This window comes from Rhinoderma darwinii, chromosome 2, assembly GCF_050947455.1.
Source record: "Rhinoderma darwinii isolate aRhiDar2 chromosome 2, aRhiDar2.hap1, whole genome shotgun sequence".
Lineage (NCBI taxonomy): Eukaryota > Metazoa > Chordata > Amphibia > Anura > Rhinodermatidae > Rhinoderma > Rhinoderma darwinii.
In genome coordinates, this window is record NC_134688.1 from 313,131,971 (window position 1) to 313,148,710 (window position 16,740).

Sequence of the window (16,740 nt, forward strand, 5' to 3'; positions counted from 1 at the left end):
ATGACACCAAGCTATGTAATATAGTTCAGACTATGGAAGATGTTCGTGAATTGCAAGCGGATTCAAACAAACTGAGTGTTTGGGCGTCCACTTGGCAAATGAAGTTTAATGTAGATAAATGTAAAGTTATGCATCTGGGTACCAACAACCTGCATGCATCATATGTGGATTGCCACCTGTAACAGATAAATGGCCACTTTTTTCTACCAGGTTTTTGTTTTGCGTTTTACTAAATAGGGCTGTAAAACATGGTCGCTTAAATCCACCCCCCCCCCCCCATGTACTTGTTATATTCTAGGAACATTTATTGTGCGGTCCCGCCCTTCATAAATTCTGAAGGCGGGCGTATACCCTGACTCGCTTTTACACAGTTTGTAAAGCTTAACGCCATATCTTGCCCTTTTGTTGGAAGGTAGATATTGGCGAAAGCTAAGTCTTCCATGAAAGTTGAGGAGGGATTCGTCCATGCTTACATTCTGCTCAGGGGTGTAAAGTTGCAGAAATAAATTATTGAGGGAATTTATCAGTGGTCTTATTTTGAACAACCGATCACGGTTTGCATTGGTACTTGAGGGGGCCTGTGCGTTGAAGTGGAGGAACCTCATTATTGTCTCATAACAAGACCTGGGCATTACTGCAGAATACACTTGGGTGGCTTGGGCGGGTGTTGTTGACCAGTAAGACCTAATGGAGGGCTTTTTCACAATACACATATTTAGGGTGAGCCCAAATTTTTTTTGTAATTCCTGCAAATCTCTGGCATGGGTGGATGCAGGCTTCTGCCTTATATACTGAGCGGCATATAAATTAGTTTAGTGGACAATCATATTTAGGATAAATAAAATTGATAAAATTTGGATTTTCCACAGTTATGCCAGGAGTGGCAGTAAATACGTGAATTCTAGGCCCAAAAGATGGAGCAGGTGCCCATACAAGAGCATGAACTGGAGAGACCAGGCTGTCCCGTGCTACAGCGCTTCCATGTTTTGCAGTTTCAACTGCGTCAGGGATAACGTCCCCTGAAGATGAACCTGAAATGACGCTATCACCGTCACTGCTTTCAACAGGTTCTATCTCTGACACCATCTCTGATGCGGTCTCAGACTCTTACCACAACATTGCGTATGCCTCATCAGCACAAAAAAACGTCCTCGCCATAATTTCACTAACACTATCTAAACAAACAATTTTATTTTTTTTTTCACAAACAAACACTAACTGATTATATATATATATATATATATATATATATATATATATATATATATATCTACACACTACCGCTAACAAAAAAATAAACCGCTATTGCTATATATTATCTATATATATATATATATATATATATATATATATATATCTACACTACCGCTAACAAAAAAATAATCCGCTATTGCTATATATATTATCTATATATATATGTGGACATATATATATATATATATATATAAAATTAAATATTCCCTACCTGCCTATTCTAATATAATAAAAGATAGAAAGGTAGATAGATAGAAAAAAAGATAGATGGATAGATTGTATAGATAGATAGAAATCTATCTATACAGAGAATGTTTTAGTGTAACACTTTTTTTTCACAGTATTCTTCTGGCAGCAATTCTCTTGAGTCTCTTCTTCTCCTCACACTGAAACAATGTGTGAGGGGAAGAAAAGAGGAAGGAGATTTGCTGCCAAAAATGTCAAAATAAAAACAAATGTGATCGCTGTGATAGATTTTCACAGCGATGACATGTTCAGGGACCATCAGATTGGTCCCTGATACTCTGCCCAGTGCCCAGAGCTCTTACTAACAGCGTGGGCACAGGGCTGTGTGCACACTATATTTACATAGAAATGCATGTGATCGCTGTGATTGGTTGTCACAGCCATCATATGTTCAGGGACCAGCCAGGGCACAGGGCTGTGTGCACCCGATCGCGCGTGCACACTCTCTGAAGTGCCGCCGTAATTAGTCTATACGGCGGACTTCAGAGACCCTGACTGCTGGCCGTAAAAACACAGCCAGCGGTCGGCAACCTGTTGAAGGGGTTTTCCCATGAGAAAAACGTTATATTGCTGTGAGTTACGTAAACAGCGTAACTCGCGGAGCTACGCTGTTTACGTAAGTCTCATAGAACTTAATGGTAGTTACGGAAACAGCGTAGCTTGCATGCTACGCTGCTTCTGTATCTGCCATTCACTACTATTGGAGTTACGGAAACAGCGTAGCTCCGCGAGTTACACTGTTTATGTAACTCACGACCATATAAACCTTTTCATGGACGGAAAAAACACTTCATTCAGTCACAACACACAGCGGCTGAACGGGGTTTAGGGGGCCCTGTTCTGGAGATAGGTGCGGATCCCAGAGCTGGGACTCCTTGTCTATATGACATTTATGACATATCCTGCGGAGGTGTCATAAATGTATTTAGTGGGAAAACCCCTTTAACACTGATAAATGTAAGGCTATGCAAAGTGAATGGAAAATACATGTCACCATTACATACTAAAACACTGGAAAATGACTTTTTAGTTGACAGTAAACATTATAAAACAATAGTTAGACCACACAAGGAATATTGTATGCAAATTTTGGGCATCTATGCACAAGAAAGACATAGTAGAGCTTGAGTGGGTTCAAAGGCGAGCAGCCAAAGAAAGAAATGAAAAGGGTGGACTACAGTACCCAGAATGATTATCAGAATTAAAGGGGTTATGTGGGGACCGAAAAGTATTAGCACTGTATGCACTGAAGTATGTGAGTACACTCGCTAATATACATGACGGTCCCCCGTTGTGCTGATAATGAGATTCTAATAGATTTTTATAGTGCTGATGGGGGACCGGAAGTCTAGTTGCAAATTTTTCTTTGACGACGACACAACTCTTTGTCATGTGACCAGCCCTGCTGTACTCCATGTACTACTGCTTCAGCGAGTGAGTACACTGCTAATACTTTTCGGTCCCCAAATTAAAAAAAACAAAAGTAAAAAAAAAACAATAATGGTTGAAAAACCCAATAGCTATGGATAAACATATTTAAGGTCAATACAGAAGTCTCATTCATGATTTATTTTTTACCCCTTTTCTATAACAGAGAAAAAGTGTCAATATTACCCAAAAAGTAAGACCTATTCATACAGGGCAATGCAGTGCCCAATCATAATTGTTTCAAAGTTTTGCCAGCCTGACACGGTTAGGTACCGTTTAGTTATACGTTTTTAGGATGTTTCCTTAATATTATATGAACGAGAACAGGTGTGAGCATTTTCTCATATTTGCTGCCAAATAATGTTGTTCGGTATAAGGCTAATCTGCTTTTCCCATGCTGCTACATAGGAGGGGGTCTGAAGACACAAAAGTTGAAAATTGAGAATAGATTTGAGAGATTATTCTTTGATTTTAAGGCGTTATATACGTTTTCAAATGTGGAAGGGAGGTTCCCAGACGGGACTTTAAAAAAATGTAGTGAAGTATATAAATATCTATAATGTTCCCTTATAGGAATATCAAGGATATTTCTCAGTTCTGCAAAATATTTCATTTTCCCATCTCAAGTGAAAAGAGATATTAAAAGATTGATCTAACCACCACTAAAAGGCGGCATATGTTTGAGCTGGAGGGAAATGTGGATAAATGATAAGGTTTTGCAAAAAGGAAGGGATGGACATTAGTTTAAAATTATTTCTGTGAGTAGACCAGAGACATAGGGAATGTGCAACCACTGCATCACTAACAAAACTTAAACGGACATTAACTTTTCAAGCAACTTATGCTAATCCAATAGTATGACACCCCCCCCCTGCCCCCCACAAAAAATACCATCTTGTTTCTGATGATTTCCTTACGATTCCTCTCCTTGCATATTTTTCAGTTTGTTTTCATTCAGGAGTTCCGGTCCACGTCCGTTTCCGGTCCCTCCTAGACTACATTTACCACCATGCATAGAGCTGGTATTTCAGCCAGGTCCAGACCCGCTTAGCACACCTCTGTTCTCAGAAAGGCCGCGCATTGGTGCTCCATTGGTCACTGGGAATGGCGCAGGCGCAGTGTAGTCTGCAAGGCTTGTCTGACGAAAGAATGCTTACACAGGTGCAGTGGAGGCAGTGGATTTAGGATGCGTCGAGGAAACACTTCGTTTGAATCACACATGCTGTAAATGACTGAGCGTATCCGGCTCCCACCCTTGTACATGTCAGTAATGACGCTCCGTGCATTGAGCAAGCCGGAATGAAGTGTGGACAATGAACGGACGGGAATTCACCGGAAGAGTGAAAATCAGATGGGGTTGGCGACACCTGAGCCGTGATGTGATTGGGAAAAACGTACAGATTCTCCAGCGTGAGTAATTTGAAAAGAAACTGGTATTGGCAGCTGTAGGTGATTGACCATTACATGTCAGGTTCTAGAAAACCCCTTTGGGAATTTTCATTACTAAGTAGATAACAAAGTCAGATTCAACACAATGGGCTGGTTCCCGTTATTCCTTCCAAAGTCATAAATTGTTTAGATAAGGAAGGATTAATTTATTAAAGGGAAGTTCTCACATGCTCTGCTTGTGTCAAAAATGTCTTGATGCTAGAGCAGTTTGCTCTGAGGCAGAGGTAGTTCCCATCCATATGTCCTAAAAAGAGTCATACCTAAGGAACTCTCCCATCTCAGAGGACTGTTCATGGCACTGGATATATACTCTATGTGTAGCAATACATGTTCACAATCGACACCATACTGTGAAAATAATATATATAGTTTAGAATATAAATTTTAAGTAAAAAGGTTACTCCCCGAGGATTACAATAAGAAAGGATTAAGGGGTTTTGATACTAAGAGACATTGATATGGAAGAGAACGGAAAATATCTGAATATTTGATAGCTAGTATAGCTGTTATTTCCATACACCTTGACTGACAGAAGCAGAGAGACAATAGGGGATATGCATAAAAAATCCCAGTGACGATACTTTGTAACCCAACCCACTGAGGAGGCAACATAGGACGAAAGATCAGAGAGAAGAGGGATGTCGTATGAACACTTCGCCATGATTGGCCGTCTCACGATCGAGCCAACAGAATGGGAGGGAGATTCCAGCATACAAAAGACGCGAGACTGAGGCGCTCGCTGCCACTGCCAAACCCTATAGTTGTTATGGCGCTACGATGCACGTCTCCCTAACGAACCAGAGAGAACTGGTGAAATGCCTAGGAGAAATGAACAAGCGGTAGGGAAACAATTTAGATGGGAACAGGGATAGGTTCCCGCGATAACAGGGTCGTTCTTTTCAGAACGGGAGCCCGGAATGGTTATCAAATAGAGGGCAAATGCAGTTCAACTGTAAGGCATAGACATACGGTAGCACCACTGTGCGATCTAAGCAGACCCAAAAGATCCTATTACCTTTACAACTATTTAATGGAGCCAAATACCCATTACTCATAAATATGAGAATTTATGTTTTGTATGTCGGTGTGTTTATTAAAATACTAAAAACTAAAAATCAAAACTATGATATTCCACTTTTATCGGCTTTATAAAGGCTTTTATAAATGAATCCTTCCTTGTTATGTACATACAGGGGAGGGGGAGCAGAGTAAGAAAGACACTGACAGACATGCTGCAGCTTCCTGAGTGTTAGGCTGGGTTCACACAACCTATTTTCAGGCGTAAATTAGGCGTTTTACGCCTCGAATTACGCCTGAAAACAAGGCTCAAATACGTCGACAAACATCTGCCCATTCATTTCAATGGGTTTGCCGACGTACTGTGCCGACGACCTGTAATTTTACGCGTCGCTGTCAAAAGACGGCGCGTAAAATAACAGCGTCGTCAAAGAAGTGCAGTACACTATTTGGGACGTAATTTTTTTTACTTTATCAAGATTTTTATTTTGAAAATATAACAGCATATAAAACATTGTACATTTTGCCCAAAAATTTGCAAGCAGTGCAATATACAAACTTTCATAATGTAAGAACCGTATATAAAATGTATAAACATCAGTGGGAGGTAGCCTCCCAACCATCTAAATTGAGTATAAATCGAAATGTAGTGGTACTAACTGTACCATGTTTGCATCAAGATAGTGCAATAGTCAGGGGACCAGGCCCCAGCAAAGTAAGAGTTGGTACGTATAAGTGCCACAAATGTGATATCACACCAACACAAGACACCAGACAACAGAGGGAAACAAATACAGACAAAGCGCACGGATTAAGGTCACAGAATCTGTTCAGAACATTTCATCCAGCCAGAGAGGTAGATCAGCACCACCCCGGAATCCAGACCACACTGCCCAAGTTCGGACGAAAAGCACAGATGTGCCCCTATCAGCGGACAACAACTCCTCCATCCTCATAATCCCGTTCACCTCCGTTACCCATTCCTTCAAAGAAGGTACAGTATGAGACTTCCAGTGACGAGGTATCGCCGTTCTCGCCGCAGTCAGGTAATGTCTAAAGACTTTTTTGAGGTGTGGGAGTGATCCAGGAACCATGGAAAGTAATCCAATAGGAGCTGAGGTCGGGACCTCAGTGTGAAAGAGCTTGTTACCTTGTTACCTAGGTCAAAAAATTTTCCCCAAAAGGGACGCAGCTTGGGACATCCAAGACAGCATTCATTGATGAGTTGGCACCGTTAGGAGTAAGGGTCTCAGCCAAATATCCAACCTCCCTTCTCTCCCAACAGAGGAATGTATCAACACCCACTGCCGGAGGGAAGGAAGGGTTATTAAAGAGAGGAGTCAGAGGACCCGGGCGATGAACAAGGCCCGCAGCACCATAGATTCACTCCCAGACCACAAGAAATTGACGTGTGAGGAAAGGCAAAGAAAGCATGTGTCGCTGAAGAACAGACAACCACGGTAGAGAGGACAATGCAAGAGGAGACATAGCTCTTTCAATGCGCACCCATTTCCGAACGGAACCAATCCACTACCCTCATAATCATTGCAGCTTGATGGTATCGTTTAAAGTCTGGAAGACCCGCGCCCCTGTCTACTTTTGGCCGACTAAGGACAGCAAAACGGATGCGAGGCTTAGAGGAGCCCCACACAAATTTAGTTATGGCCCTGTGTAAGGTCTTGAAAAAACCCGAGGGTACTACAATAGGAACGGTCTGGAAGATATATAGGAATTTGGGCAAAATATCCATTTTAACCGCGCTGATACGCCCAAACCATGACATACGATTCCCGCCGTACTCCGCCAATTCCTTCAGAGTACGCTGCAGAATGGGCATGTAATTCAGAGCATACAGGTCTGACTGCTGCGTGGGGACATGCACCCCCACATATTTTAAGGACGTAGGTTGCTATTTGAACGGGAAAACCCGAGCAAGATGGGTAGCCAGAGGAGCATCAAGAGATATATTCAAGGCCTCAGATTTAGAGTAATTGACTTTAAAATTCCTTAAATGACCAAAACGCTCAAATTCCTCCGTCAAAGATGGCAAAGAAATCATGGGAGTTGTAATGTACACAAGGAGATCGTCTGCATAAAGCGCCAATTTATGAAGCTGTGAGCCAACACGTACACCATTAACATTAGGGTTACTCCGCAGTGCCACGGCCAGGTGTTCCATGACCAGAACACACAATAGGGGCGAGAGTGGGCACCCCTGTCTCGTGCCATTAGCGATAGACAAAGAGTCAGATAAAAGTCCGTTGACACGAACTCGAGCAGTAGGCCTATGATACAATGCCATTATCCTTTCCACCATAGTAGTGCCAAGGCCAACCTGCGTCAGGACACTGCGGAGGAACACCCAGTGCACTCTGTCAAAAGCCTTTTCGGCATCCACCGAGAGTAAGCACATCGGTATCTTACGTGATTGGCAGTATGATGTTAAAAGGAGAGTCTTGTTAGTATTATCCCGCACTTCCCGACCGCATACAAACCCCACCTGATCATCAAGGATCAAACCAGGCAGTAACGGCGACAGACGAGAGGCAAGCAACTTCGCGAAAAGTTTTACATAAACATTGATTAGTGATATGGGTCTGAAGTTAGCGCATGATGTCGGATCTTTGCCTGGTTTTGGTAGGAGGGTGATATGAGCCTCGAGGGACTGAGGCGCAAAGGGACACGAGGAATACACAGAGTTAAAGACTTTCGTCAAAAAAGGAGCCAGTTGATCCTTAAATGTCTTATAAAATTTGTTGTTAAACCCATCGGGCCCCGGACTCTTGCCCAAGGGTGAGTCTCCAATTGCACGCTCAACTTCCGATTCCACAAAATCCTCCTCGAGCCCCAAAGCCTCCCCCTCCTCCAAGGACGGCAACGCAGTATTATGCACATAAAGGTCTATTTTATCCCGTAACGCCTCCGCCTGCATATCGTGAAATTGACCTTTAATATTATATAAAGCCGAGTAATATTGTCTGAAGCAATCAGTAATACTAACCTGGTCATGAACCTCACTGCCCGAAGAAGATATAATTTTAGGGATGTAGGACGCTTGTGTACGGGGATGTAATATACGTGCCAAAGACCTGCCACACTTGTCCGCAAATTCGTAGGAGTGCTTCCTCATCCGATCCCTGAACCGAGCGTGGGACTGATATATCAGGGAGCGTAAGGATTCTCTCGCAGTAGTAAGATCCGCAAAACATGACATGATTCCAAATCCCGTATTTGAGTAAGGACACGCGCAATAGTTACCCCTTTTTCTCGCTTCAAACGTGCCCCATGTTGTATCAGGACTCCTCTAATGACACATTTCAGCGCCTCCCACTGGAGTGGCAGAGGAGTAGAGTCATGCTCATGGACCTAAAAAAAAAACGAAAGCGAATCCTTAAGGGCCGACACGCACACTGTATCACGTAATAAATTATCATTAAGTTTCCATGACTGGAAATTCGGTACCGAATCAGGAAATGTAAGAGTCAGAAACACAGGGGCATGAGCTGACCAGATCATGGGGCCCACATCAGAAGTGGGATGCCAGGTAAGCAAATGTTGGCTAATCAAAAAAGCGTCTATCCGACTGTACATATTATGCAGTGGGGAGAAGAAAGTGTACTCTCTTACCTGAGGGTGCAGAATCCTCCACACGTCAATCAGTTGCATGGAATGCATCACAGTCTTTAGTGCCCCCAAGTGCGACTTAGGAACAGTAGACCTGCCCGAGGAGGTGTCTAGCCTGGAATCGAAAGTCAAATTAAGATCTCCTCCCACAATTAAAACGCCCTCGGTGAACTCTTCCAATTTCTTCAAAAACAAGCCACACACTCTAGCCTGATCCTGATTAGGGAGGTACAAGTTAGCCAGGGTGAAAATCTTATTTCGTTAGGACAGTTTGAGAAAAACGTATCGACCACCTGGGTCAACCAGAACGTCAATGATATTGTGAGAGAGCGATTTGAGGAGACATATACTAGCGCCCTTGGACTTGGACTCCGGGTTGGCACTGTGAAACCAAGTCGGAAAATATCGATTTGTGAACTGTGGCGTATGGCCCACCTGGAAGTGAGTCTCCTGTAGGAACAAGATGTGTACCCGCTCTTTGTGCATGTTATATAAAACTTGCGAGCGTTTTTCCGGGACATTAAGCCCCCTAGCATTAAAGGTACAGACTTTCAATTGCACCATCGCCACCTCCTACCGAAGGAACACACGAACAGAATGTGCTAAAGCAGTGGTGAAAAGAGCAAGACAGACAAGGAAGGGAGACACGACAACAAAGACAGAGAAACGGGCGAAATAATCACCCACTCCTTGATCTACTCAAGGAGAAACAATCCAATATACACCGGATTCAACCAGTGAGTCCCTAAGAGGAGAAGTGTCAGGACAAGGTCTAGCCAGCGCCCCGCACCCCCCAACCCGGCAAATTTCAATAAAGCAAATAACAATATAACAGAAAAGAAAGGAAAACCAAGGCACTTAGCATAATACCCTATAGCAGTTAAATAATAGTATGCAGCATTAGTAGGGACCTAAAGAAACCTCAGCAGAGAAGACCCCTGAATACAGTCAATGTCAATATAAATGCAAATACAGGTTAGCAATACAGGGAATATATAAAAAATGTAAACATTCACGTTTGTAGCGCATTGACAGCAATCAACATACACCAATTAGCCACCAGATCTCCATTAGCAATCACTTATAACAAGAGGCAGACCCACACAGCAATGGCTATATGAAACACAGAATACAATTGCTTCAGATGAGAAACACAAGAGCCATTGCATTTAACTCAGACAACAGGCCGCAAGAAGACATAAGAAGGGCATCACATCGGCTCAGCAGGACGATCCTCATGACGCCTCATCGGAGAAGCAGGAGAATGACCTCGCCTGCGTGCCCGTGGACGCGGCGGCGGGACGGGAACATAAGGCCAATCAGGAAGGGAGATTCTAGGCAAACGGAGAGCAGCGCAGAAGTCCAAAACATCCCCTGGGTCCCGAACACTCAGCAGTGTCCCATCCCTGCGAACCTGCAGCTGAAAGGGGTGACCCCAGGAATAAGAGATCTCGTGTTCTCTCAAGACATACAGCAAGGGACGTAGCACTCTGAGCTTGTCCAGAGTCATCCTGGACAAATCAGACAGCATCTGGATCTTGACCCCTTGCAATAAAACCTTGCCTTTATCTCGGGCCTTCCTCATGATCTGCTCCTTGAGAGAAAAGAAATGGACACGGCATAGCACATCTCTAGGCCTATCAGGATCCGGGTTACGAGGGCCTAGAGTCCTGTGAGCTCTATCCAGTTCCAGAGGGTCATCAGCAGGGCGCCCTAGTAAGGTGTTAAACAGAGACTGTAAAGCAGGGATCAGTTGACCCGGAGAGATATCCTCAGGGATGCCCCGAAGCCGAATATTATTGCGGCGATTCCGATTCTCATGATCCTCAGCAAGGTTAAATAACGCATGAATCTGATGAGAGTGTTGATCCAATCGGTCGGCATGAGAAACTTGCTGTTGTGAAATAACAGAAACCTCGCTTTCCATCCACTGCACTTGATCGGATAATTGGGATAGATTGGTGGTAAGAGATTGTATCTCCGATTTGTACGTCGTCTCAAGACGATTTACATAACGCTCCATGTCCTGTTTAGTGGGCAGCACAGATAATTGTCGTCTCAGGCCCTGTAGATCATCCCCTAGGACAGTAGAACCACCCAATTGAGATGAGGGATGAATAGCTATATCTCTGGGAGAGGTAGAAGGCAGCAATGCAGGCCCCAGCACTTGAAGGGAGGAAGAAGGAGAGACCCGGCCGCAATGACAGGCCCTACGTGGCGAGCAGTCCCGCGCAGGCAGCGCCATCACAGCCCCAGAAGAGCACGGTTCTAACCCATCCAGCAGGGAGGGAAGCTGCCCAGGCGAACCCGATATCGAGGAGAAGGTACTATCGGTACCTGATGCAGCAGCGCCGGCCGCAGATGACAGCCCCTCTGGAAGCAAGGTCCCGGTGCCATCTCGTCTCCCCTCCAGCAGCGCCATCTTAGATGATGTTCCAGCAGTAGCGTCGGTCAGGAATCGCTGGATGGAGCCGGCTGAAGACATCTGCCGTGTGCAATAAGGAGTCCTTGGGACGTAATTTGAGCCGTTTTTCATTGACTTCAATCAAGAACAGCTCCAAATTACGGCCGTAATTGACGCCTCGCAAAACGCGAGTAGGAGCAATTACATCTGAAATGCAGGAGCTGTTTTCTCCTGAAAACAGCTCCGTAATTTCAGCCGTAATTGTCGTTATTGTGTGCACATACCCTTACTGTCTCGCCCCAGTACTGGATTCTCAGATAAAATGCTCATTACTGCTGTATAATCTCATCAACGCTGCTGCAGCTTCTATAAATGTGATAGATAGATAGATAGATAGATAGATAGATAGATAGATAGATAGATAGATAGATAGATAGATAGATAGATAGAGATAGCAGAGCAGGACTCTCCACTTCTCTGTGTGCAGTGTATGGCAGACATGATAGTCGTTAGGCTCCACCCAACATATCAGGGACCACTGAGAATTAGAGAGAGTCTGCAGAGGGGAAAACTGCTAAAAAATGCAGAATACAAATCATATAATGGCTAGAGATAGTGTTATTCCTCATGTACACATATATGACAGTTTATACTAAAAAGTCACCTGAAAAGTTAGGTATGCTTTAACCCCATCCCGTTCCTGGACGTACTATTAGGTCATGGTAGCTGTGTCGTTCGCGCTACATGAACTAATAGTACGTCACGGGAGTAACGGCAATTTCGGCCAGCTTCCCGACACATGCAGGAGCTGTGACAGCTGCTGTCTCGTACAGCAGTTGCCGCAACTCCCACAGCGGGGACCGATCGCTGTGTCCCCGCTGATTAACCCCTCAATAGTGACCGCGGCTTTTTAGGGATTAAGCTACCATCGCCGGCCTGCTACAGGATAGCAGCCTGCGATGGTGGCTATGGCAACCAGACGCATAACAATGGCGTCCCGCGTATGCCATCGAAGGAAGCCTAGTGGGTCCTGACAAAGTCAGCTCCCACTATTCTTGCTGTCAGTGAGTAGCTGACAGCTCTAATACACTGCACTACGCATGTTGTGCAGTGTATTAGAATAGCGATCAGGGCCTCCTGTCCTCAAGTCCCCTAGTGGAACAAAGTAAAAAAGTAAAAAAAAAAGTTGTGTAAAAATAAGAAAATAAAAGTTTTAAAAGTAATACAAGTAAAAATCCCCCTTTTTCCCTTATCAGTCCTTTATTATTAATAAAAATAGATAAATAAACAAATAAACTATGCATAATTGGTATTGCCGCGTCCGTAACGGCCTGAACTACACAATTATTTAGTTATTTATCCCACGCGGTGAACGCCATATAAGAAAAGAACAGTAAACCATACCAGAATTAAAAAATTTTTGTCACTTCACCTCCCAAAAAATGAAATAAAAAGAGATCAAAAAGTTGCATGTACCTAATAATGGCACTGATCGAAACTACAGCTCGTTACACAAAAAACAATTCCTCGCACGGCTTTCTTCATGGAAAAATAAAAAAGTGATTTATTGTGCAAACGCCATAAGACATAAAAAAATATAAACATCTGTTATAGCCGTAATCGTTTCACCCCGCAGAATAAAGTGAATATGTCATTTATAGCGCACAGTGAACGCTGTAAAAAAATACTATAAAAAAAGAATAGTAGAATTGCTGTTTTTTTAGTCACCACGCCACTTAAAAATAGAATAAAAACTGATCAAAAAGTCGCATGCACCCCATGAAACCTACAATGAATTCCTCAAGGGGTCTAGTTTCCAAAATGGCATCACTTTTGGGGGGTTTCCACTGTTTTGGCACCACACGACCTCTTCAAACCGGACATGGTGCCTACTAAAAATGAGGCCTCAAAATCCACTAGGTGCTCCTTTGATTCGGAGGCCGGTGCTTCAGTCCATTACCGCACTAGGGCCACATGTGGAATATTTCTCAAAACTGAAGAACCTGGGCAATAAGTACTGAGTTGCGTTTCTCTGGTAAAACCTTCTGTTTTACAAGAAAAAAATTGAATAAAAAGGATTTTCTGACAAAAAAAAGAAATATGTCAATTTCACCTCTACTTTGCTCTAAATTCCTGTGAAACACCTAAAGGGTTAATAAACTTTTGAAATGCTGTTGTGAATACTTTGAGGGGTCTAGTTTCTAAAATGGGGTGTTTGATGTTGATGTCTAATATATAGGCCCCTCAAAGCAACTTCAGAACTGAACTGGAACCTAAAAAAAATAAATTAGGCAATACTTCGCTTCTTACATTATACTGATAATGAGCAGTGCCCACCTTGAGATGGCCCCAGTTTTGACCGTTTGTATAAACGGAGACCCCTATTAGACCGTTTCAGTGCCCGGTTTTCCCAAGCATACACCCCCGAGAAGTGTATTTCTGTTGGTGAGTCCCTGGTACATTTTAAAGGGAGGCTTCAATTCCGCCAGTACCTGCCGAGTAAGATGTATAAGCTGTGCGATAGTGCATCAGGGTATACCTACAAATTTAGGATATATGAAGGGAAGGACAGCAGTATTCAGCCCCCAGAATGCCCCCCCCCCCTTACTGGGAGTTAATGCAAAAATGGTGTGGGATTTGGTGCACCCACTGCTGGACCAGGGTTACCAACTCCACCTGGATAACTTTTATACCAGCGTCCCGCTCTTCAAGTGCCTCGCTTCCAGAAGTACTGCGGCATGCGGCACTGTTAGAAGAAATCTGAGAGGCCTTCCTAAGATTCTGCTTGGACAAACAAGAACGGGTGAGAGCAGGGCACATTCTAGCAGCAACATATTGTGTGTCAAGTACAAGGACAAGAAAGATGTCCTTTTATTGACAACAATATATGGCCACACAAGTACCCATGTACCTGTACGAGGTACCAGTACATAGACCCCCAAACCAGATTGCATCCTGGACTACAATAGGTACATGGGAGGGATGGACTTGTCAGATCAAGTCCTGAAGCCCTACAGCGCCATGCGGTGTGATATAAGAAGCTGGCCGTGCACATCATTGTCAAGAACATAATCTTTAGGGACCAAGAAGGGGGCACCCAGTACTTCTGGAAGCGAGGCCACACACATCGTACCAGGGCAACACTTTACAGAAGAAGTTCCCCAAACTGGCAAGAAGGGAAAAAGTCAAAAGAGGTGCAAAGTCTGCTATAAGAGGGGGATAAGGAAGGACTCAATATATCAATGTGATATGTGTCCCGAAAAACCAGGGCTCTGTATGAAAGTGTTTTAAAATGTATCATACATCCCTTAGATATTTAATCTACCCTGACGCACTCCCCACAGCTTATCCCCCTCATCTTTCCCTTCTCAGCCCTGCTGTGTGCCCAGGCAGCTGATAACAGCCACACGTAGGGTATTGCCGTACCCAGGAGAACCCACATTACAGTTTATGGGGTGTATATCTCCGGTGGCGCATGCTGGGCACAATATATTGGACACTGAAATGGTATAGATATATAGAAAATTGCAAATCTCACATTGCACCATCTGCTGGGCATTACCTTTTAGACAATACCTGTGGGGTCAAAATGCTCACTACACCTCTAGATGAATGTCTTAAGGGGTGTAGTTTTTAAAATGGGGTCACTTCTCGGGGGTTTCAACTGTACTAGTACCTCAGGGGCTTCTGCATACATGACTTAGCACCAAAAAAGCGCCAGTAGGCCAAATGGTGGTACTTTCCTTCTGAGCCCTGCCGTGTGCCCAGGCAGCTAATAACAGCCACATGTAGGATATTGCCGTACCCGGGAGAACCCACATTACAGTTTATGGGGTGTATATCTCCAGTGGCACATGCTGGGCACAATATATCGGACACTGACATGGCATATATATAGAAAAAATTGCAAATCTCACTCTGCACCATCTGCTGCACATTATCTTTTACACAGTACCTGTGGGGGTCAAAATGCTAACTACACCTCTAAATGAATGTCTTAAGGGGTGTAGTTTTTAAAATGGGGTCACTTCTCGGGGGTTTCAACTGTGCTGGCACCTCAGGGGCTTCTGCATACATGACAACACCAGAAAAGCTCCAGTAGGCCAAATGGTGGTCCTTTCCTTCTGAGCCCTCCCATGGGTCCAATTGGCAGTTTATCACCACAAATGGGGTATTTCCGCACTTAGGACAAATTGGGCAACAAAATGGGGTATTTTATTCCTTGTGAAAATAAGAAATTTTGATAAAAAAAGACATCTTATTGGAAAAAATGATTTTTTTTTAATTTCACAGCCCAATTCAAATAGGTGCTGTGAAAAAACTGTGTGGTCAAAATGGTAACAACAACCATACATGAATTCCTTGAGGGGTGTAGTTTCCAAAATTGGTTAATTCCTACTGTTTTGGCACCTCAACACCTCTTCAAACCTGGCATGCTGCCTAAAATATATTCTAATAAAAAAAGAGGCCCCAAAATGCACTAGGTGCTTCTTTGCTTCTGGGGCTTGTGTTTTAGTCCACGAGCACACTAGAGCCACATGTGGCACATTTCTAAAAACTGCAGAATCTGGACAATACATATTTAGTAGTGTTTCTCTGGTAAAACCTTCTGTGTTACAGAAGAAAATGGAATAAAATTGAAATTCAGCAAGAAAAATGAAATTTGTAAATTTCACCTTCACTTTGCTTTAATTCCTGTGAAATGCCTAAAGGGTTAAAAAAAACTTTCTAAATGCTGTTTTGAATACTTTGAGGGGGTCTAGTTTTTAAAATGGGGTGCTTATGGGGGTTTCTAATACATAGGCCCCTCAAAGCCACTTCAGCACTGAACAGGTACCTTAAAAAAAAGGCTTTTGAAATTTTCTTAAAAATATGAGAACTTGCTGTTCATGTTCTTGTAACATCCAAGATTTTTTTTTATTTTTTTTCAAAAAACGATGCCAATCTAAAGTAGACATATAGGAAATGTGAACTAGTAACTATTTTGGGGGGATAACCATCTGTTTACAAGCAGATGCATTTAAATTCAGAAAAATTATATTTTTTTAACATTTTCTCGAAATTTTGCAATTTTTCACATTGTGATTGCTGTGTGGCACTATATACAAGGGAGGGGGCTTTTTGGCACTATATACAAGGGAGGTTGGCTGTGTGGCACTATATACAAGGGGGGTGCTGTGTGGCACTATATAAAAGGGAGGGGGGCTGTGTGGCACTATATACAATAGGGGGCTGGGTGGCACTATATACAAAGGAGGGGGGCGGTGTGGCACTATATAAAATGGAGGCGTGGCTGTACAGCACTATATACAAGGGGC

General features: G+C 43.4%; 1 protein-coding gene across 4 annotated transcripts in view; it reads right to left on the reverse strand.

Annotated features, from left to right (window-relative positions):
- The window catches only part of DCAF6 (DDB1 and CUL4 associated factor 6), a 712,682-nt gene that overhangs the window by 247,809 nt on the left and 448,133 nt on the right, over nt 1-16,740 (reverse strand). The gene's annotated exons all lie outside the window — the stretch shown is intronic.